The sequence below is a fragment of the Schistocerca nitens genome, chromosome 12 (genome assembly GCF_023898315.1).
Source record: "Schistocerca nitens isolate TAMUIC-IGC-003100 chromosome 12, iqSchNite1.1, whole genome shotgun sequence".
Lineage (NCBI taxonomy): Eukaryota > Metazoa > Arthropoda > Insecta > Orthoptera > Acrididae > Schistocerca > Schistocerca nitens.
Genome location: NC_064625.1, coordinates 96,905,458 through 96,927,230, shown reverse-complemented (window position 1 = coordinate 96,927,230; position 21,773 = coordinate 96,905,458). Strand labels below are relative to the sequence as shown.

The following is a 21,773-nucleotide window of genomic DNA, read 5'->3' as shown; positions in this document are numbered from 1 at the left end:
CTGACCAGGAATTCCGTTTTTTCCATTGCTAGTCGGCTATTTATTTCCTCGTAGCTTCGTTTTGCATCCAGTTTAGCAGATTTCCTTATCCTCGTCTACATCGTGACATCAATTTTGATAGTAAGTTTTTCGCTATTCTCATTTCCGTTGCTAATCATTACTTCCGTGTTTTTCCGGTTTACTCACAATCCATATTCTGTACTCATCAGACCGTTCGTTGGATTCAACACCTCCGGAAATTGTTCTTCACGTTCACAGCCCATATCAGTGTCATTAGCGAATCTTATCATTGATATCCTTTCGCCTTGAATTTTAGTCCCACCGCCGAACTTCCCTTTTATTTCCGTCATTGCTTCTACTACAGATTGAAGAGTGGGGGCAAAAGGTTACATCCCAGCCTTACAACCTTTTGAATCTGAACGTTTCGCTGTAGGTCTTCCATCCTTGATGATGATGATGATGATGATGATGATGATTGGTTTGTGGGGCGCTCAACTGCGCGGTTATCAGCGCCCGGACAAATTCCCAATCTTTGCTCAGCCCAATCTCGCCACTTTCATGAATGATGATGAAATCATGAGGACAACACAAACACCCAGTCATCTCAAGGCAGGTGAAAATCCCTGACCCCCCCCCCCGGGAATCGAACCCGGGACCCCGTGCTCGGGAAATGAGAACGCGACCGCGAGACCAGGAGCTGCGGACTTCCACCCTTAGAGTTCCCTCTTGGTTCCTGAACAGTTTTTTCTATTACCAGTCTTTCCCTATAGCTGACCGATTTTTCTCTGAATTTCGAGCAGCCTGCACCACTTGACACTGTCGAACGTTTTTTCCAGATTGGCAAATCCTGTGCCTTCATTTTTCTTAAGTATTGCTTTCGTTATCAGCCACAAATGGTTCAAATGGCTCTGAGCACTATGCGACTTAACTTCTGAGGTCACCAGTCGCCTAGAACGTAGAACTAATTAAACCTAAGTAGCCTAAGGACATCACACACATGCATGCCCGAGGCAGGATTTTAACCTGCGACCGTAGCGGTCGCTCGGCTCCAGACTGTAGCGCCTAGAACCGCACGGCCACTCCGGCCGGCTATCAGTCACAACGTCAGAATTGCCCCTCTGGTGTCTTTACCCTTCCGAAAGTGACACTGATCGACATCTAATAGAGCCTCAGTTTTCCATTCTTAAGGTAGTAAAATGGTGGCTCACTGCTTGAGAGGTTAAATGCGCGACTAAAGATCCAAATAGTTCTCTCTCTAGTCAGCGTAAGGATTTTTATCTGACACCTATCACTTCATTCAACTCTATAACGTTTCTTAGTGTGAAAAATGCTGAACTGCACCGCGGTTGGCTGTAACTCCCCCTATATGTACAACTAACTGCGTAATACGGGTCGAACGTCGGAGAAAGGATACGGTATATCTCCTCAAATAGGAGAATGCGTAGTGAACTGTGATCTTCAAACCAACACTCACGGTGATGGCAACTTCATGTTCATTCCATCTTAACGTCAATCTTTATTGCCGTGCTCTATTCGCTAATGAAACAGGGAGCATGAGGAGGAAGACAAATGATAGTTATAGTAGAATACATTCCGCCACACTTCGTAAGGAAATTTTCAGAGCTGAGATGTAGATATAGGTAAATAAAAACACACAAAACATCCTTGTGGATGTGAGGGTGGCTACATGGCGTTGGCCAAATACCACTAAAGAAACAAAAAAGGGAACCCCCGCATTGTGGAGCAATAAAAATGTAAATGTCGTGTGACTACGGCCTCTCGTCGGGCAGAGCGCTACCCGAGTGCAAGTCTTTCGATTTGACGCGACTTCGGCGACTTGATGAAATGATGATGATTAGGACAACACCCAGTCCCTGAGCGGAGGAAATCTCCGACCCAGCCGGGAATCGAATCCGGGCCCTTAGGATTGACATTCCGTCGCTCTGACCACTCAGCTACCGGGGGCGGACGTGGAGCAATAAGATTGTTGACAAGATACGGAAATTAAAAATTTGTGGCAAGTTCTATGGCAGACCTGCATCCGGTGAGTGGTATCCATAGATTTCTGCTTGACACAGTTATCGCTTGGATCATCACCTGCCGTTCGTCACTTGTCGCCAAGTGACGATCTAAGGGATCGCTGTGTCAAGTAGATCATTACTGCACGTCCGCCAGGGGGTCGAAGATGGTGTAGCGTAGCACAGAAACTAGTTGCTCAAACGAAATAACACTTGGAAGTTTAGGCGGCTGAAGATTTTTGATTTGACATTTTGCAAGTGTTGTGGCCCGCCAATACCGTGGCCTCTCTGGCGTCTGACATGAACCTGTTGGATTTTTTTTTTTTTTTTAATGAGGATGTGGAATGTCAGAAGCTTGAACGTGGTAGGGAAACTAGAAAATCTGAAAAGGGAAATGCAAAGGCTCAATCTAGATATAGTGGGGGTCAGTGAAGTGAAGTGGAAGGAAGTAAGGATTTCTGGTCAGATGAGTATCGGGTAATATCAACAGCAGTAGAAAATGGTATAACAGCTGTAGTTATGAATAGGAAGGTAGGGCAGAGGGTGTGTTACTGTGAACAGTTCAGTGACCGGATTGTTCTAATCAAAATCGACAGCAGGCCAACACCGACAACGATAGTTCAGGTATACATGCCGACGTCGCAAGCTGAAAATGAACAGATAGAGAAAGTGTATGAGGATATTGAAAGGGTAATGCAGTATGTAGAGGGGGACGAAAATCTAATAGTCATGGGCGACTGGAATGCAGTTGTAGGGGAAGGAGTAGAAGAAAAGGTTACAGGAGAATATGGGCTTGGGACAAGGAATGAAAGAGGAGAAAGGCTAATTGAGTTCTGTAACAAGTTTCAGCTAGTAATAGCGAATACCCTGTTCAAGAATCACAAGAGGAGGAGGTATACTTGGAAAAGGCCGGGAGATACGGGAAGATTTCAATTAGATTACATCATGGTCAGACAGAGATTCCGAAATCAGATACTGGATTGTAAGGCGTACCCAGGAGCAGATATAGACTCAGATCACAATATAGTAGTGATGAAGAGTAGGCAGTAGTTCAAGACATTAGTCAGAAAGAATCAATACGCAAAGAAGTGGGATACGGAAGTACTAAGGAATGACGAGATACGTTTGAAGTTCTCTAACGCTATAGATACAGCAATAAGGAATAGCGCAGTAGGCAATACAGTTGAAGAGGAATGGACATCTCTGAAAAGGGCCATCACAGAAGTTGGGAAGGAAAACATATGTACAAAGAAGGTAGCTGCGAAGAAACCATGGGTAACAGAAGAAATACTTCAGTTGATTGATGAAAGGAGGAAGTACAAACATGTTCCGGGAAAATCAGGAATACAGAAATATAAGTCGCTGAGGAATGAAATAAATAGGAACTGCAGGGAAGCTAAGACGAAATGGCTGCAGGAAAAATGTGAATACATCGAAAAAGATATGATGGTCGGAAGGACAGACTTAGCATACAGGAAAGTCAAAACAACCTTTGGTGACATTAAAATCAACGGTGGTAACATTAAGAGTGCAACGGGAATTCCACTCTTAAATGCAGAGGAGAGAGCAGATATGTGGAAAGAATACATTGAAAGCCTCTATGAGGGTGAAGATTTGTCTGATGTGATAGAAGAAGAAACAGGAGTCGATTTAGAAGAGATAGGGGATCCAGTATTAGAATCGGAATTTAAAAGAGCTTTGGAGGACTTACTGTCAAATAAGGCAGAAGGGATAGATAACATTCCATCAGAATTTCTAAAATCATTGGGGGAAGTGGCAACAAAACGACTATTCACGTTGGTGTGTAGAATATATGAGTCTGGCGATATACCATCTGACTTTCGGAAAAGCATCATCCACACAATTCCGAAGACGGCAAGAGCTGACAAGTGCGAGAATTATCGCACAATCAGCTTAATAGCTCATGCATCCAAGCTGCTTACAAGAATAATATACAGAAGAATGGAGAAGAAAATTGAGAATGCGCTAGGTGACGATCAGTTTGGCTTTAGGAAAAGTAAAGGGACGAGAGAGGCAATTCTGACGTTACGGCTAATAATGGAAGCAAGGCTAAAGAAAAATCAAGACACTTTCATAGAATTTGTCGACCTGGAAAAAGCGTTCGACAATATAAAATGGTGCAAGCTGTTCGAGATTCTGAAAAAAGTAGGGGTAAGCTATAGGGAGAGACGGGTCATATACAGTATGTACAACAACCAAGAGGGAATAATAAGAGTGGACGATCAAGAACGAAGTGCTCGTATTAAGAAGGGTGTAAGAGAAGGCTGTAGCCTTTCGCCCCTACTCTTCAATCTGTACATCGAGGAAGCAATGATGGAAATAAAAGAAAGGTTCAGGAGTGGAATTAAAATACAAGGTGAAAGGATATCAATGATACGATTCGCTGATGACATTGCTATCCTGAGTGAAAGTGAAGAAGAATTAAATGATCTGCTGAACGGAATGAATAGTCTAATGAGTACACAGTATGGTTTGAGAGAAAATCGGAGAAAGACGAAGGTAATGAGAAGTAGTAGAAATGAGAACCGCGAGAAACTTAACATCAGGATTGATGGTCATGAAGTCAGTGAAGTTAAGGATTTCTGCTAGCTAGGCAGTAAAATAACCAATGACGGACGGAGCAAGGAGGACATCAAAAGCAGACTCGCTATGGCAAAAAAGGCATTTCTGGCCAAGAGAAGTCTACTAATATCAAATACCGGCCTTAATTTGAGGAAGAAATTTCTGAGGATGTACGTCTGGAGTACAGCATTTTATGGTAGTGAAACATGGACTGTGGGAAAACCGGAACAGAAGAGAATCGAAGCATTTGAGATGTGGTGCTATAGACGAATGTTGAAAATTAGGTGGACTGATAAGGTAAGGAATGAGGAGGTTCTACGCAGAATCGGAGAGGAAAGGAATGTATGGAAAACACTGATAAGGAGAAGGGACAGGATGATAGGACATTTGGTAAGACATGAGGGAATGACTTCCATGGTACTAGAGGGAGTTGTAGAGGGCAAAAACTGTAGAGGAAGACAGAGATTGGAATACGTCAAGCAAATAATTGAGGACGTAGGTTGCAAGTACTACTCTGAGATGAAGAGATTAGCACAGGAAAGGAATTCGTGGCGGGCCGCATCAAACCAGTCAGTAGACTGATGACCAAAAAAAAAAAAAAAAAATTTAAAAACTGTGGTATCCTGGCCCTGTTTATGATGTCGACGAACTCTGGAAACGCATTGTGGACGATTGTCAATGCATTCAGAACAAGCGTGGGATCTTTGAACGTGTATGGGCATCGATGAGGAGAAGTTCTGAGGCCTACCTTTGCATGAACGTTGGCCATGTGGAAAACTTGTTGTAATGTGTTTGTCCTCAAGAGAAAATAGTTTGGATCCTCGGGGAATCTGTGATAAATGTTCACGTACTCAGTCATGATAGGTTGCATTGGAAAAACGATTTGGTTTCCGGACCTATGTCTTTTTTTATTATTTGATTAACTCATTGTCTACTACTGCTATAGTAGTCAAACACGCTGTACGCTCATTTAAACCACGTTATACAACAGATTCACAAGTCCAATCATTCATAGAACTGCTTATAACATGTGGATGATGCTGATGACAATATGCAGACTGAACTGCGTACAATGCTCAGTGTAGCCAAAAGATAAATCCATTGATCAGCGATAACATTATGACTAATGCCCACCACAAGGTTGACTGCTGCATCGTGCTGTTGTGGGCACGTGACGCTGTAGGGAAAATACGTTTGTAAGCGGAGCAGAGACGAAGAGGGAAGCAATCCAACGACCATAACGGTCGCCGACGGGGAAAACCACCGGTCTCGACAACTCTAGCGTGGGACAGACTAAATCTATGTTATTTTCGTCTATGATCACAAAACTTTCCGGCTAGCGGTTTCGGTCAGGGAGGACCATCTTAAATCTGTAGTAAAGCACGGGAAAAGTAAATACGAGGGCAGTTCAATAAGTAATGCAACACATTTTTTTTCTTGGCCAATTTTGGTTGAAAAAACCGGAAATTTCTTGTGGAATATTTTCAAACATTCCCGCTTCGTCTCGTATAGTTTCATTGACTTCCGACAGGTGGCAGCGCTGTACGGAGCTGTTAAAATGGCGTCTGTAACGGATGTGCGTTGCAAACAACGGGCAGTGATCGAGTTTCTTTTGGCGGAAAACCAGGGCATCTCAGATATTCATAGGCGCTTGCAGAATGTCTACGGTGATCTGGCAGTGGACAAAAGCACGGTGAGTCGTTGGGCAAAGCGTGTGTCATCATCGCCGCAAGGTCAAGCAAGACTGTCTGATCTCCCGCGTGCGGGCCGGCCGTGCACAGCTTTGACTCCTGCAATGGCGGAGCGTGCGAACACACTCGTTCGAGATGATCGACGGATCACCATCAAACAACTCAGTGCTCAACTTGACATCTCTGTTGGTAGTGCTGTCACAATTGTTCACCAGTTGGGATATTCAAAGGTTTGTTCCCGCTGGGTCCCTCGTTGTCTAACCGAACACCATAAAGAGCAAAGGAGAACCATGTGTGCGGAATTGCTTGCTCGTCATGTGGCTGAGGGTGACAATTTCTTGTCAAAGATTGTTACAGGCGATGAAACATGGGTTCATCACTTCGAACCTGAAACAAAACGGCAATCAATGGAGTGGCGCCACACCCACTCCCCTACCAAGAAAAAGTTTAAAGCCATACCCTCAGCCGGTAAAGTCATGGTTACAGTCTTCTGGGACGCTGAAGGGGTTATTCTGTTCGATGTCCTTCCCCGTGGTCAAACGATAAACTCTGAAGTGTATTGTGCTACTCTTCAGAAACTGAAGAAACGACTTCAGCGTGTTCATAGGCACAAAAGTCTTCGCACCCGAGAGGAGCTCACAAAACTTCAGTGGACTGTTCTTCCTCATGCACGCTACAGCCCCGATCTCGCACCGTCGAATTTCCATATGTTTGGCCCAATGAAGGACGCAATCCGTGGGAGGCACTACGCGGATGATGAAGAAGTTATTGATGCAGTACGACATTGGCTCCGACATCGACCAGTGGAATGGTACCGTGCAGGTATACAGGCCCTCATTTCAAGGTGGCGTAAGGCCGTAGCATTTAATGGAGATTACGTTGAAAAATAGTGTTGTGTAGCTAAAAGATTGGGGAATAACCTGGTGTATTTCAATGCTGAATAAAACAACCCCTGTTTCAGAAAAAAATGTGTTGCATTACTTATTGAACTGCCCTCGTACAACTAGTGGACAGTCTGCATCTTACAACAATAAAGTCTATCATAATGAGAAGTTTACTTTCACATATGTGAAAAACATGCGCTTAAAATATAACGAGACACACCTATTTGAAAAGACATCCTAGTACACTGAAGCGCCAAAGAAACTGGTATAGGCATGCGTATTCAAATACAGAGATATTATGTAAACAGGCAGAATACGGCGTTGCTGTCACCACCGAATATACAGGGTGGTCCATCTGAAGTTTCGGATGAGATTATCTCGAAAACTATACACAGGGTAAAAATAGTGGGTAAGACAAGTTCGTAAGCTCAAAGGGGGACATCAAATGATACTACACGTGACCTACAGCCCGCGCCATCTTGGGTGGGGCGGGAGGCAACTTTTAAATGTTAAATGTAAACACTCATTTTTTATTGCAGATTCGGATTCTCCATAAAAAAGTAATCAAGTTTTGTCTGAAACATTTTTTAAACCATTGACACATAGCGCTGAAATCGAGACAAAAGTAAAACTGGGAAAGAACTCTGATTTATTTAGAATTATCCGAGAAAGACGCATCAAATCGATATAAAACGTGCACCAATTCCTTCGTTACGCCAAATTAAGCCATTGTTGTACAAAATGTACTGTATCCTACTTTTAGCGTTACCCAGGAACAACGACATGGACGTAGTAGAATGATGTTCCCATGGGGTGCTTCATTAGTGTGAGTCCCCACACCTCTCAGATGTTGGGGTGCTTCATTAGTGTGAGTCCTCTTGCCTCTCAGATGTTGGGGTGCTTCATTAGTGTGAGTCCCCTTGCCTCTCAGATGTTGGGGTGCTTCATTAGTGTGAGTCCCCTTGCCTCTCAGATGTTGGGGTGCTTCATTAGTGTGAGTCCTCTTGCCTCTCACATGTTGGGGTGCTTCATTAGTGTGAGTCCTCTTGCCTCTCAGATGTCGGGGTGCTTCATTAGTGTGAGTCCTCTTGCCTCTCACAAGTTGGGGTGCTTCATTAGTGTGAGTCCTCTTGCCTCTCAGATGTTGGGGTGCTTCATTAGTGTGAGTCCCCTTGCCTCTCACATGTTGGGGTGCTTCATTAGTGTGAGTCCTCTGGCCTCTCAGATGTTGGGGTGCTTCATTAGTGTGAGTCCCCTTGCCTCTCAGATGTTGGGGTGCTTCATTAGTGTGAGTCCTCTTGCCTCTCACAAGTTGGGGTGCTTCATTAGTGTGAGTCCTCTTGCCTCTCAGATGTTGGGGTGCTTCATTAGTGTGAGTCCTCTTGCCTCTCACAAGTTTGGGGTGCTTCATTAGTGTGAGTCCTCTTGCCTCTCAGATGTTGGGGTGCTTCATTAGTGTGAGTCCCCTTGCCTCTCAGATGTTGGGGTGCTTCATTAGTGTGAGTCCTCTTGCCTCTCACATGTTGGGGTGCTTCATTAGTGTGAGTCCTCTTGCCTTCACAAGTTGGGGTGCTTCATTAGTGTGAGTCCCCTTGCCTCTCAGATGTTGGGGTGCTTCATTAGTGTGAGTCCTCTTGCCTCTCACAAGTTGGGGTGCTTCATTAGTGTGAGTCCTCTTGCCTCTCAGATGTTGGGGTGCTTCATTAGTGTGAGTCCTCTTGCCTCTCACAAGTTTGGGGTGCTTCATTAGTGTGAGTCCTCTTGCCTCTCAGATGTTGGGGTGCTTCATTAGTGTGAGTCCCCTTGCCTCTCAGATGTTGGGGTGCTTCATTAGTGTGAGTCCTCTTGCCTCTCACAAGTTGGGGTGCTTCATTAGTGTGAGTCCTCTTGCCTCTCAGATGTTGGGGTGCTTCATTAGTGTGAGTCCTCTTGCCTCTCACAAGTTTGGGGTGCTTCATTAGTGTGAGTCCTCTTGCCTCTCAGATGTTGGGGTGCTTCATTAGTGTGAGTCCCCTTGCCTCTCAGATGTTGGGGTGCTTCATTAGTGTGAGTCCTCTTGCCTCTCACATGTTGGGGTGCTTCATTAGTGTGAGTCCTCTTGCCTTCACAAGTTGGGGTGCTTCATTAGTGTGAGTCCCCTTGCCTCTCAGATGTTGGGGTGCTTCATTAGTGTGAGTCCTCTTGCCTCTCACAAGTTGGGGTGCTTCATTAGTGTGAGTCCTCTTGCCTCTCAGATGTTGGGGTGCTTCATTAGTGTGAGTCCCCTTGCCTCTCAGATGTTGGGGTGCTTCATTAGTGTGAGTCCTCTTGCCTTTCACAAGTTGGGGTGCTTCATTAGTGTGAGTCCTCTTGCCTCTCAGATGTTGGGGTGCTTCATTAGTGTGAGTCCCCTTTCCTCTCACATGTTGGGGTGCTTCATTAGTGTGAGTCCTCTTGCCTCTCAGATGTTGGGGTGCTTCATTAGTGTGAGTCCCCTTGCCTCTCAGATGTTGGGGTGCTTCATTAGTGTGAGTCCTCTTGCCTCTCACAAGTTGGGGTGCTTCATTAGTGTGAGTCCTCTTGCCTCTCAGATGTTGGGGTGCTTCATTAGTGTGAGTCCTCTTGCCTTCACAAGTTGGGGTGCTTCATTAGTGTGAGTCCCCTTGCCTCTCAGATGTTGGGGTGCTTCATTAGTGTGAGTCCCCTTGCCTCTCAGATGTTGGGGTGCTTCATTAGTGTGAGTCCTCTTGCCTCTCAGATGTTGGGGTGCTTCATTAGTGTGAGTCCTCTTGCCTCTCACATGTTGGGGTGCTTCATTAGTGTGAGTCCCCTTGCCTCTCAGATGTTGGGGTGCTTCATTAGTGTGAGTCCTCTTGCCTCTCACAAGTTGGGGTGCTTCATTAGTGTGAGTCCTCTTGCCTCTCAGATGTTGGGGTGCTTCATTAGTGTGAGTCCTCTTGCCTCTCACAAGTTGGGGTGCTTCATTAGTTGTGAGTCCTCTTGCCTCTCAGATGTTGGGGTGCTTCATTAGTGTGAGTCCTCTTGCCTCTCACAAGTTGGGGTGCTTCATTAGTGTGAGTCCTCTTGCCTCTCAGATGTTGGGGTGCTTCATTAGTGTGAGTCCCCTTGCCTCTCACATGTTGGGGTGCTTCATTAGTGTGAGTCCCCTTGCCTCTCACATGTTGGGGTGCTTCATTAGTGTGAGTCCTCTTGCCTCTCAGATGTTGAGGTGCTTCATTAGTGTGAGTCCCCTTGCATCTCACAATTTGGGGTGATTAATCTATGAAGTTTGCCACGAAGAAATTGTTGAAAATTATCCCCATTTGCTTCAATGCATAAAGTCAATCGTCTGTGAAAGTTGTCCACAGTTTTGAGCAGCACATCCCGTGGTATGGCTGCACACGCTCTTCGAATGCGTTGCTCCATATCCTTTCGGGTTGTGAACTGTCTTTCATAAACAATATTTTTTTAAAAATAACCCCACCAGAAAAAATCAGGAGATGTTCCGACCCACCGCGTCTTATCCACCAACCAGGGTACCGTAAATTTACAACGTTCCATACATTTTTAGCATAATGTGGAGCTGCTTCGTCCTGTTTGAACCACATTCGTTGCCTAGTTTCTAAATCAACATCTTTGCTAAAGAATAATTTACTTTCGTCAGTTGATGCTTACAGTTCACAATCTGATAGTTAAGTGACGTCTGATCGCATTGCACCGACCTTTATACTGAGACGTAGCTCGCAGTTTGGCCACGGTTGCATCACAGGGGGGTGAGTAATGCAATTGTGGACAGTTCCCTAACGAGATTTTAATACCATTTCGCATCCCTCCATCAAAAATTATGGCGGGTAGGTAAAATTCTGAAAAAAAGCTCAATTTGGCGTAATGAAAGAATTGGTGCACATTTTGTATCGACTTGATGCGTCCTTCTCGGATCATTCTAAATAAATCGGAGTTCTTCCTCAATTTTAATTTTTCTCGATTTCATTTCCATGTGTCAATGGTTTAAAAAATGTTTCAGACAAAACTTGATTACTTTTTTAATAAAGAATCCGAATCTGCAATAAAAAATTGGGGTTTCCATTTAAGATTTAAAAGTCGCCCCCCGCCCCACCCAAGGGGGCGGGGGCTGGGGGTCACGTGTAGTATCATTTGATCTCCCCCTTTGAGCTTATGAACTTGTCTTACCCACTATTTTTACCCGATCTATAGTTTTCGAGATAATCTCATCCGAAACTTTAGTTGGACCACACTGTTTAAGACCATGGACCACCCTGTATAAGACCACAAGTGTCCAGCGCATTTCTTGTTCGGATACTGCTGCTACAATGGCAGGTTATCTACACTCCTGGAAATGGAAAAAAGAACACATTGACACCGGTGTGTCAGACCCACCATACTTGCTCCTGACACTGCGAGAGGGCTGTACAAGCAATGATCACACGCACGGCACAGCGGACACACCAGGAACCGCGGTGTTGGCCGTCGAATGGCGCTAGCTGCGCAGCATTTGTGCACCGCCGCCGTCAGTGTCAGCCAGTTTGCCGTGGCATACGGAGCTCCATCGCAGTCTTTAACACTGGTAGCATGCCGCGACAGCGTGGACGTGAACCGTATGTGCAGTTGACGGACTTTGAGCGAGGGCGTATAGTGGGCATGCGGGAGGCCGGGTGGACGTACCGCCGAATTGCTCAACACGTGGGGCGTGAGGTCTCCACAGTACATCGATGTTGTCGCCAGTGGTTGGCGGAAGGTGCACGTGCCCGTCGACCTGGGACCGGACCGCAGCGGCGCACGGATGCACGCCAAGACCGTAGGATCCTACGCAGTGCCGTAGGGGACCGCACCGCCACTTCCCAGCAAATTAGGGACACTGTTGCTCCTGGGGTATCGGCGAGGACCATTCGCAACCGTCTCCATGAAGCTGGGCTACGGTCCCGCACACCGTTAGGCCGTCTTCCGCTCACGCCCCAACATCGTGCAGCCCGCCTCCGGTGGTGTCGCGATAGGCGTGAATGGAGGGACGAATGGAGACGTGTCGTCTTCAGCGATGAGAGTCGCTTCTGCCTTGGTGCCAATGATGGTCGTATGCGTGTTTGGCGCCGTGCAGGTGAGCGCCACAATCAGGACTGCATACGACCGAGGCACACAGGGCCAACACCCGGCATCATGGTGTGGGGAGCGATCTCCTACACTGGCCGTACACCACTGGTGATCGTCGAGGGGACACTGAATAGTGCACGGTACATCCAAACCGTCATCGAACCCATCGTTCTACCATTCCTAGACCGGCAAGGGAACTTGCTGTTCCAACAGGACAATGCACGTCCGCATGTATCCCGTGCCACCCAACGTGCTCTAGAAGGTGTAAGTCAACTACCCTGGCCAGCAAGATCTCCGGATCTGTCCCCCATTGAGCATGTTTGGGACTGGATGAAGCGTCGTCTCACGCGGTCTGCACGTCCAGCACGAACGCTGGTCCAACGGAGGCGCCAGGTGGAAATGGCATGGCAAGCCGTTCCACAGGACTACATCCAGCATCTCTACGATCGTCTCCATGGGAGAATAGCAGCCTGCATTGCTGCGAAAGGTGGATATACACTGTACTAGTGCCGACATTGTGCATGCTCTGTTGCCTGTGTCTATGTGCCTGTGGTTCTGTCGGTGTGATCATGTGATGTATCTGACCCCAGGAATGTGTCAATAAAGTTTCCCCTTCCTGGGACAATGAATTCACGGTGTTCTTATTTCAATTTCCAGGAGTGTAGATTCAAGTGAGTCTGAACGTGGTGTTATAGTCGACGCACGAGCGATGGGACACAGCATCTCCGAGGTAGCGATGTTGCGGAGATTTTCCCATACGACCATTTCACGAGTGTACCGTATCAGCAATCCAGTAAAACATCAAATCTTCGTCATCGCTGCGGCCGGAAAAATATCCTGCAAGAACGGGATAAACGACGACCTGAAGAGAATCGTTCGACGTGACAGAAGTACAACTCTTCCCCAAATCTGCAGAAACTTGCGCCGTATTGTCCCTGTTAACAAATCTCTGTATTTGAGTATGCATGCCTATACCAGTTTCTTTGTCTCTTCAGTGTACGTTATGCGACTGTTGTAGGAACGTACTCCTTCGGAATTTCTGTAGCAAAACTTTTACTGGATGCATAAGGGCCCTATTGTAGCGACAGACCCTGTTTGTTGACCATCTCTGTAATGCCGTCGCGCCGACTAAACGATGCCATCATGAACTTTTATCTCTTCTGTCAATCCAGTCCGTTAAGGGTCCCACACTGATGAACAGTACCCAAGAATCGGTCCAACAACTGTTTCGTAAGCCACCTCACTCATTACATTTCCTTAAGACTCTTCTAGTGAATCTCAGGCTGGCATCTGCTTTTCTTACATCTCAAATCCTCCGTCTTTCCCTTGATAAAAAGATAACCGATGAAATTAGTTTAGGTGGAGGAGATGAGAAGACGAAGTGCAGGAGTAATGGATAGAGCTAGAGAAAGATGGAGGCTGACAAAGCCATTCTTAAAAAGTGTACATGTATTGCAGGCTAAACTACAGCCTTTTTTCTTACTCCTTGAGAAAAAGATAACCAGGCAGCACAGGTAGGGGAGGAGGAATGGAGGAGCAACGGACAGAGGAAGAGAATGATGGAGGTTGTCAGAGGCTAGCTTAAAAAGCGTATGAGGATTGGACACTAAACTCGAACTCTCTTCTTCATCTTTGAGAATAACATAGCCAGAAGAAAGGAGTGTAGATGGAGGAGATGAAGTGGAAAACGAAGGAATAATAGATAGAGGTGGATGTGATAGAGGTACATGGAGACCCTCTTAAATAATACATGTTGCTGGATGTTGGCTTTAATCTTGCTTCTTATTTCTTCAGCAAACAACGAGAGATAAGTGTAGGTGGGGGACATGAGGTTGAAGAAATAATGGATAGAGAAGGAGTGTAATGGAGGTTGCAACAATCTGTCTGAGAAGGTGTATGTGGACTGGACGCAATACATATCTTCTTTCTTCCTCCTTGAGAGGTACATAAGCAGGAGAAATGAGTGTAGACAGAGGAGACGAGGTGGAGGGAATGAAGGAATAGTGATGGACAAAGGAGGAACAGTGGAAGAGTGTGATGGAGGTTGACAGAGCCCATCTTAAAATGTGTACATATACTGGATGCAAAAACCTAACGTTACTTCATCATCCTCCACAAAAAGATAGCTGGGAATGGGAGATGAGGAGGAGGAGGACTGGAGCCATAATGGATAAAAGTATTATGGAGGTGATGGAGCTTAGCTAAAAAAGCATACATCGACACATACATCGACTAAATGCTAAACTCTAATCTTGGTTCTTCCTCCTTGAGAAAAAGATAACTAGGAGAAATGGGTGTAGGTGAAGGAGATGAGTAGGAAGGAAAGGATGAATACTTGATAGAGGGGGAATAAAGAAGGAGTATGATGAAGGTTGACGGAGCTCGGTTCAAAAAGTATGTGTCAACTGAATACAAAATTCTAACCTTGCTTCTTCCTAATCGAGAAAACCAGGAGAAATAAATGTCGGCTGAGGGAATGAGGAAGGAAGGATGGAGGAATAGTAGATAGAGAAGGAGTGCAATGGAGGTAGAAAGAAACCGATTTCAAAAGTGTACGTCAACTGGACGTAACACTCTAACGTAGCTTGTCCCTCCAGAACAGGCAGATAACAGAGGAAGTGAGACGAGATGAAGGACCAGAAGAATAGGGGATAGAAGAGTGTGATGAAGGTTAATGGAGCCCATGTTAGAAGGGATTCTTCAACAGGGCGCTTAATTCTAAATTGGCCTCTTCCTCCTTGAAAGAAAGATGAAAAATTGATCGATTGCCATTATTGGCTGGGAGACCCCTGAGACGCCCTGCTAAACCCGCAGGACAGGACAGGACAGGACAGGTAGTTTAAGTTGTGGAAAGGGGCCAAAATAAGCGGCTGTCAGTTACACTCCAACATACAACCTTTTATCTGATCAAACATTGCAAGAGCCAAGAAAAATTTAAAAGAAACACAGCTTTAGTTTTGGAACTTAATTAGCGGCTGAATGTGCTGTACAACCTCATGCCCAAAGGGCAAGACATATACATCTACATCTACATCCATACTCCGCAAGCCACCTGACGGTGTGTGGCGGAGGGTACCTGGAGTACCTCTATCGGTTCTCCCTTCTATTCCAGTCTCGTATTGTTCGTGGAAAGAAGGATTGTCGGTATGCCTCTGTGTGGGCTCTAATCTCTCTGATTTTATCCTCATGGTCGCTTCGCGAGGTATACGTAGGAGGGAGCAATGTACTGCTTGACTCCTCGGTGAAGGTATGTTCTCGAAACTTCAACAAAGGTCCGTACCGAGCTACTGAACGTCTCTCCTGCAGAGTCTTCCACTGGAGTTTATCTATCATCTCCGTAAGGCTTTCGCGGTTACTAAGTGATCCTGTAACGAAGCGCGCTGCTCTCCGTTGGATCTTCTCTATCTCTTCTATCAACCCTATCTGGACCTGGCGAGGTGGCGCAGTGGTTAGACACTGGACTCGCATTCGGGAGGACGATGGTTCAATCCCGCATCCGGCCATCCTGATTTAGGTTTTCCGTGATTTCCCTAAATCGCTCCAGGCAAATGCTGGGATGGTTCCTTTCAAAGGGCACGGCCGACTTCCTTCCCCATCCTTCCCTAATCCGATGAGACCGATGACCTCGCTGTCTGGTCTCCTTCCCCAAACAACCCAACCCTATCTGGTATGGATCCCACAGTATTCAAGCAGTGGGCGGACAAGCGAACTGTAACCTACTTCCTTTGTTTTCGGATTGCATTTCCTTAGGACCACTTTAATTTAAAAACGGATGAAAGCCAATAACTTAAAGCTCAACCAAAATCAGAAATTTAAAAGGCAAAGCCTTATCTTAAAACAGTTCCTTTATTAGGCTGAAGGCCCAAGGAATCTGACACTTTAAAAGCAGAACAAAAAAATGGTTCAAATGGCTCTGAGCACTATGGGACTCAACTGCTGTGGTCATCAGTCCCCTAGAACTTAGAACTACTTAAACCTAACTAACCTAAGGACATCACACACACCCATGCCCGAGGCAGGATTCGAACCTGCGACCGTAGCAGTCGCACGGTTCCGGACTGCGCGCCTAGAACCGCGAGACCACCGCGGCCGACAAAAGCAGAACAACTTAAATTGAAAATCGGGTGAAGGCCCAAAACATCTGACGCCTTAAGGGCAAAGCGACCTTAATCTAAAAAATCGGCTAGAAGCCATACATGTACAAACAACAAGAACAAACAAGAAAAGGCAGTACACCCAAGGGCGCTCAAAAGTTCCGAGGGTCGGTCTGGAATTCAAACACTAACGCTCGCGTAGGTGAGACAGGAAGTCGGGCCAACCCTTCTCGATCCGACGACAACCCAACCGACAGTCAACGGACCCACCGACAAGATAACCTCCACTTCACCCGACCAGCACACAATCAGGGTGTTCAATGGAACAACTTAGAAGTTATTGGCGCCCACAACCAACTATAAATTGAGCTGTCAAACTAGACACCAAACGACACAATGCAAACAATCGTGACTTGCTGGTAGATTAAGTCAAAACTCAACTTTCATGTCCAGGATCGGTGAGCCACGAACCTCATAGCAATGTGAACAGCACCACACACTCCGACACCGCATAAAGGCCGCCAGTGGGCCCGGCCAAACTATGCGCCGCGGAGAATTCCTCGCTGCTCCACGCCAACCGACCAACTGCTCACACACAGGCCCGGAAATGGTGAAGGACCAAACATACGTCGGCCAATGAGACGACCAACCGAAGGACCACCCAACGGTCGTCCCGCTCCAATCTCCCTCTGTCATGCAGTTCATGTGTGTCGCCAGCGGGCGCCGAGCACTGGCTATCCGCACCTCACCGGCGCTCCGTCCCCGACTTCACTGCTGCTGCGTCCCGACTGCACTGCTAGTCCGTCATCAACTCACTGCCAGGCACACGACGACCCGAAAATACTATCGGTCCTCCAGACATGGTACTACAGTGCACTTATCGATACGCGCTAATGCTGCCACTCACGGGCAAGTAAGGCAGGAAGTTAGTGACGGCAGTAAATGGAATAAGAAAACGAGCCGGCAGTAATAGCAGATGACAAACAATAAAGGGCATGAACACAAGCCATGCACGGTTCAACCCCATCTGGGGTAGTTCGGCTGCATGGTGGATATATTTTTATTCGACGCCACTTCGGCGACTTACGCATCGAGAAAGAAAGATAACCTGGAGAAACGACTGTGGTGGGGCATATGAGGAGGTAGGAATGGATAGAGGAGGATAGTGATAGAGGTTGTCAAGGCCAGGCCTGAAAAGTGTATGTGAACTGGACGCTATATTCCAATGTTGCTTCTTGCTCCTAGAGAGAAAACTAACAAGGGGAGGCCGCCAATTGTGAAATTCAGATTCGAGCCATACTGCGCATAATAAAAGCTCATGGCCAGAGGTTTAATGTGGCAAAGCACCAAGATGCACTTCTCAGCCGTTGTCGAGAAAATCGACAGTTAAAAGAAACCGTTGCGGTGAAATACTCTCTACGATTAATGATTTTCCACAGCGTCGTGGCGCAGCGGTAAGCGCTCGGGTTTGTAATCCGAAGGTCGCCGGATCGAATCTCGCACCATGCAACATTTTTTTTTTAGTATTTGTTTTTTGTAATTCAAATGTGTGTACACACACACACACACACATATATATATATATATATATATATATATATATATATATATATATATATTTCCCGGCAATCAGTTGCAACAATTATGCATATAATAAGTTGTTGAAAGTCGTTTGTCGTGGAAAAACTGGCGACTTCGAACATCATTACGTTTTCCGCAAACAAAGTTGTATTTCACAAATGTTATTAATTTTCTTCATAATGTTAACCACATATAGTTAACGGAAGACGTAGAAACGATATTCCGAAACGAATACGTATAGCGTAAGTCAAACGTTCGAGTTAGAATAGAGACCCCACGAACACAAATTCGCTGTGGCAGGTATGAAATATAAACTCCGTTACTCGCTCGTTACACTTGAAGGACAGATGTTGAATGGGCCGAAACGAGCCGCCGCATAACAGCGTAGTTGCCTGCTAACTTCGAAAGAAGGTAGATGCGGTCCCTAGCGCAACTTATAACATCGTCGAAAATCAGTGCGGACGGAAAAATGGAGGCGGTACAATTGGAGAGCGATCCGCCTTCATCAACATGCATAAGCAATTCATTAATATATATATATATATATATATATATATATATATATATATATATATATATATATATATATTTGAATTACAAAAAACTAATAATAAAAAAAATTGCATGGCGCGAGATTCGATCAGGCGGCCTTTGGATTACGAACCCGAGCGCTTACCGCTGCGCCACGACGCTGTAGAAATCTACTAATCGTAGAGAGTATTTCACCGCAACGGTTTCTTTTAACTGTCGATTTTTCTCGACAACGGCTGAGAAGTGCATCTTGGTGCTTTGCCACATTAAACCTCTGGCCATGAGCTTTTATTATGCGCAGTATGGCTCGAATCTGAATTTCACAATTGGCGGCCTCCCCTTGTAAGAGAAATGGTGTGGTGGAGCAGATGAGGAGGAAGGAATGGAGGAATAATGGACAGAGCAGTCGCAGGGGATCGAGGGAGGCCGTCTTAAAAAGCAGATTTCTTCCGCGTCTCGAACCGCCAGCAGAGATGCTTGACCCAATTACAGCGGGCCCACCGACTGACGGGGTTGTTGTGAGAGTCGAGAACCTCCTCTCATCGCTCTGCTCGCCGGAGAGAGACGTCACGCGCGCACGTTCATTTCCGTGCGAACGCCCAGCCAGGGGAGGGGGGGGGGGGGGGGGCCGTCCCGGTCCCGCATTGCTGCACGCGCCTCCGGAGTGCGTGGCGGAGGGTGCGAGGCACTCCGTCGGGCCCCGCGACGTCGCATCGTGACGGCGGAGGGCGCCGCTGATCAATAAGGCGAGCTGAGGCGAGGCGAGGCGAGGCGAGGCTGCCAGCCGTCCGTCCCGTCTTCCCTCCCAGAGCGTGAGGGGGGGGCGGGGCGGGGGGGGGGGGGGGGGGCGCCCGCTGCTCAGCCTCTCACGTGCCTGTTCCCTTCCGCCTCATCTCCAGCGACGCTCAAAACCATTACCGCTCAGCGAGAACACGTACGCATGCCGGACGCCTCGGTAAGATCAAGGGTCACATGAAAACAGCGACCATACAAAAATCGGTGAAATTTACGTCCAGTATTTCTGCAATGATCTTCAAAAAGGTGAGCAGCTTCGAAAGAAAATCTCCTCTGCTTTAGAATGAACTTACGAAACGAATCTCGATACTGAAGTACTAGGCGGTCACAATAAAAACGGAGCTATTCACCGAGGCCCATTGTCGACTGCAGTTACCTTAGAATGAAACTTTCACTCTACAGCGGAGTGTGCGCTGATATGAAACTTCCTGGCAGATTAAAACTGTATGCCGGACCGAGACTCGAACTCGGGACCTTTGCCTTTCGCGGGCAAGTGCTCTACCAACTGAGCTACCCAAGCACGTCTCACGCCCCGTCCTCACAGCTTTAATTCCGCCAGTACCTCGTCCTACCTTCCAAACTTCACAGAAGCTCTCCTGCGTACCTTGCAGAACTAGCACCCCTGGAAGAAAGGATACTGCGGAGACATGGCTTAGCCACAGCCTGGGAGATGTTTCTAGAATAAAATTTTCAGTCTACAGCGGAGTGTTAATCTGCCAGGGAGTTTCATATCAGCGCACACTCCGATGTAGAGGACCGCGGGTAAGTTACTACAAACAGCGTAGTGAACGCATTATTGTGGCTAAGATAGATACGAAGCCCACGCCTACCACAGTAGTACAAGTTTATATGCCAACTAGCCCCGCAGATGACGAAGAGATATATGATGAGATAAAAGAAATTATTCATACAGTGAAGAGAGAAGAAAATCTAATAATAATGAGTGACTGGAATTCAAATGGTTCAAATGGCTCTGAGCACTATGGGACTAAACATCTCAGGTCATCAGCCCCCTAGACTTAGAACTACTTAAACCTAACTAACCTAAGGACATCACACACATCCATGCCGGAGGCAGGATTCGAACCTGCGACCGTAGCGGTCGCGTGGCTCCAGACTGAAGCGCCTAGAACCGCTCGGCCACCGCGGCAGGCGACTGGAATGCGATAGTAGGAAAAGTAAGAAAGGGAAATGTAGTACGTGAATATGGAATGGGGGTAAGAAATGAAACAGGAAGCCGCCTGGTAGAATTTTGCACAGAGCATAACTTAATCATAGCCAACACTTGGTTCATGAACCATGAAACAAGGTTGTATACATGAAAGACGCCTGGAGATACTGGAAGGTTTCAGATAGGGATTTAGGAACCAGATTTTAAGTTGTAAGACATTTCCAGGGGCAGATGTGGACTCTGATCACAATCTATTGCTTATGAACTGTAGATTAAAACTGAAGAAACTGCAAAAAGGTGGGAATTTGAGGAGATGGGACATGGATAAACTGACAGAACCAGAGGTTGTAGAGAGTTTCAGAGAGAGCATTAGGGAACGATTGACAAGAATGGGGGAAAGAAATACAGTAGAAGCAGAATGGGTAGCTTTGAGAGATGAAATAGTGAAGACAACAGAGGATCACAAGTAGGTAAAAAGGAGAGGGCTAGCAGAAATCCTTGGGTAACAGAAGAAACATTTAATTTACTTGATGAAAGGAGAAAATATAAAAATGCACTAAATGAAGCAGGCAAAAAGGAATACAAACGTCTCAAAAATGAGATCGACGAAGTGCAAAATGGCTAAGCAGGGATGGCTAAAGGACAAATGTAAGGGAAATTAAAGAGACCTTTGGAGAAAAGAGATCCACTTGTATGAATATCAAGAGCCCAGATGGAAAAACAATTGTAAGCAGAGAAGGGAAAGCAGAAAGGCGGAAGGAGTGTATAGAGTGTCTATACAAGGGCGATGTACTTGAGGACAATATTATGGAAATGGAAGAGGATGTAGATGAACATGAAATGGGAGATATGATACTGTTTGAAGAGTTTGACATAGCACTGAAGGACCTAAGTCGAAACAAGGGCCCGGGAGTAGACAACATTCCATTAGAACTACTGATAGCCTTGGGAGAGCCAGCCCTGACAAAACTCTACCATTTGGTGAGCAAGATGTATGAGACAGGCGAAATACCCTCAGACTTCAGGAAGAATATAAAAATTCCAATCCCAAAGAAAGCATGTGTTGATAGATGTGAAAATTACCGAACTATCAGTTTTATAAGTCACGGCTGCAAAATACGAACACTTATTCTTTACAGAGGAATGGAGAAACTGGTAGAAGCCGACCTCGGGGAAGATCAGTTTGGATTCCCCTGAAATGTTGGAACACGTGAGGCAATACTGACCCTACGAATTACCTTAGAAGATAGATTAAGGAAAGGCAAACCTACTTTTCTAGCATTTGTAGACTTAGAGAAAGTTTTTGACAATGTTGACTGGAATACTCTCTTTCAAAATCT

General features: G+C 46.2%; 1 protein-coding gene and 1 non-coding gene across 2 annotated transcripts in view; both read right to left on the bottom strand.

Annotated features, from left to right (window-relative positions):
* The window catches only part of LOC126215193 (unconventional myosin-Ib), an 890,664-nt gene that overhangs the window by 679,794 nt on the left and 189,097 nt on the right, over positions 1 to 21,773 (bottom strand). The window lies entirely within an intron of this gene.
* Trnas-cga (transfer RNA serine (anticodon CGA)) lies at positions 19,709 to 19,783 on the bottom strand. The gene has a single exon. It is a non-coding gene; the product is annotated as a tRNA-Ser (tRNA).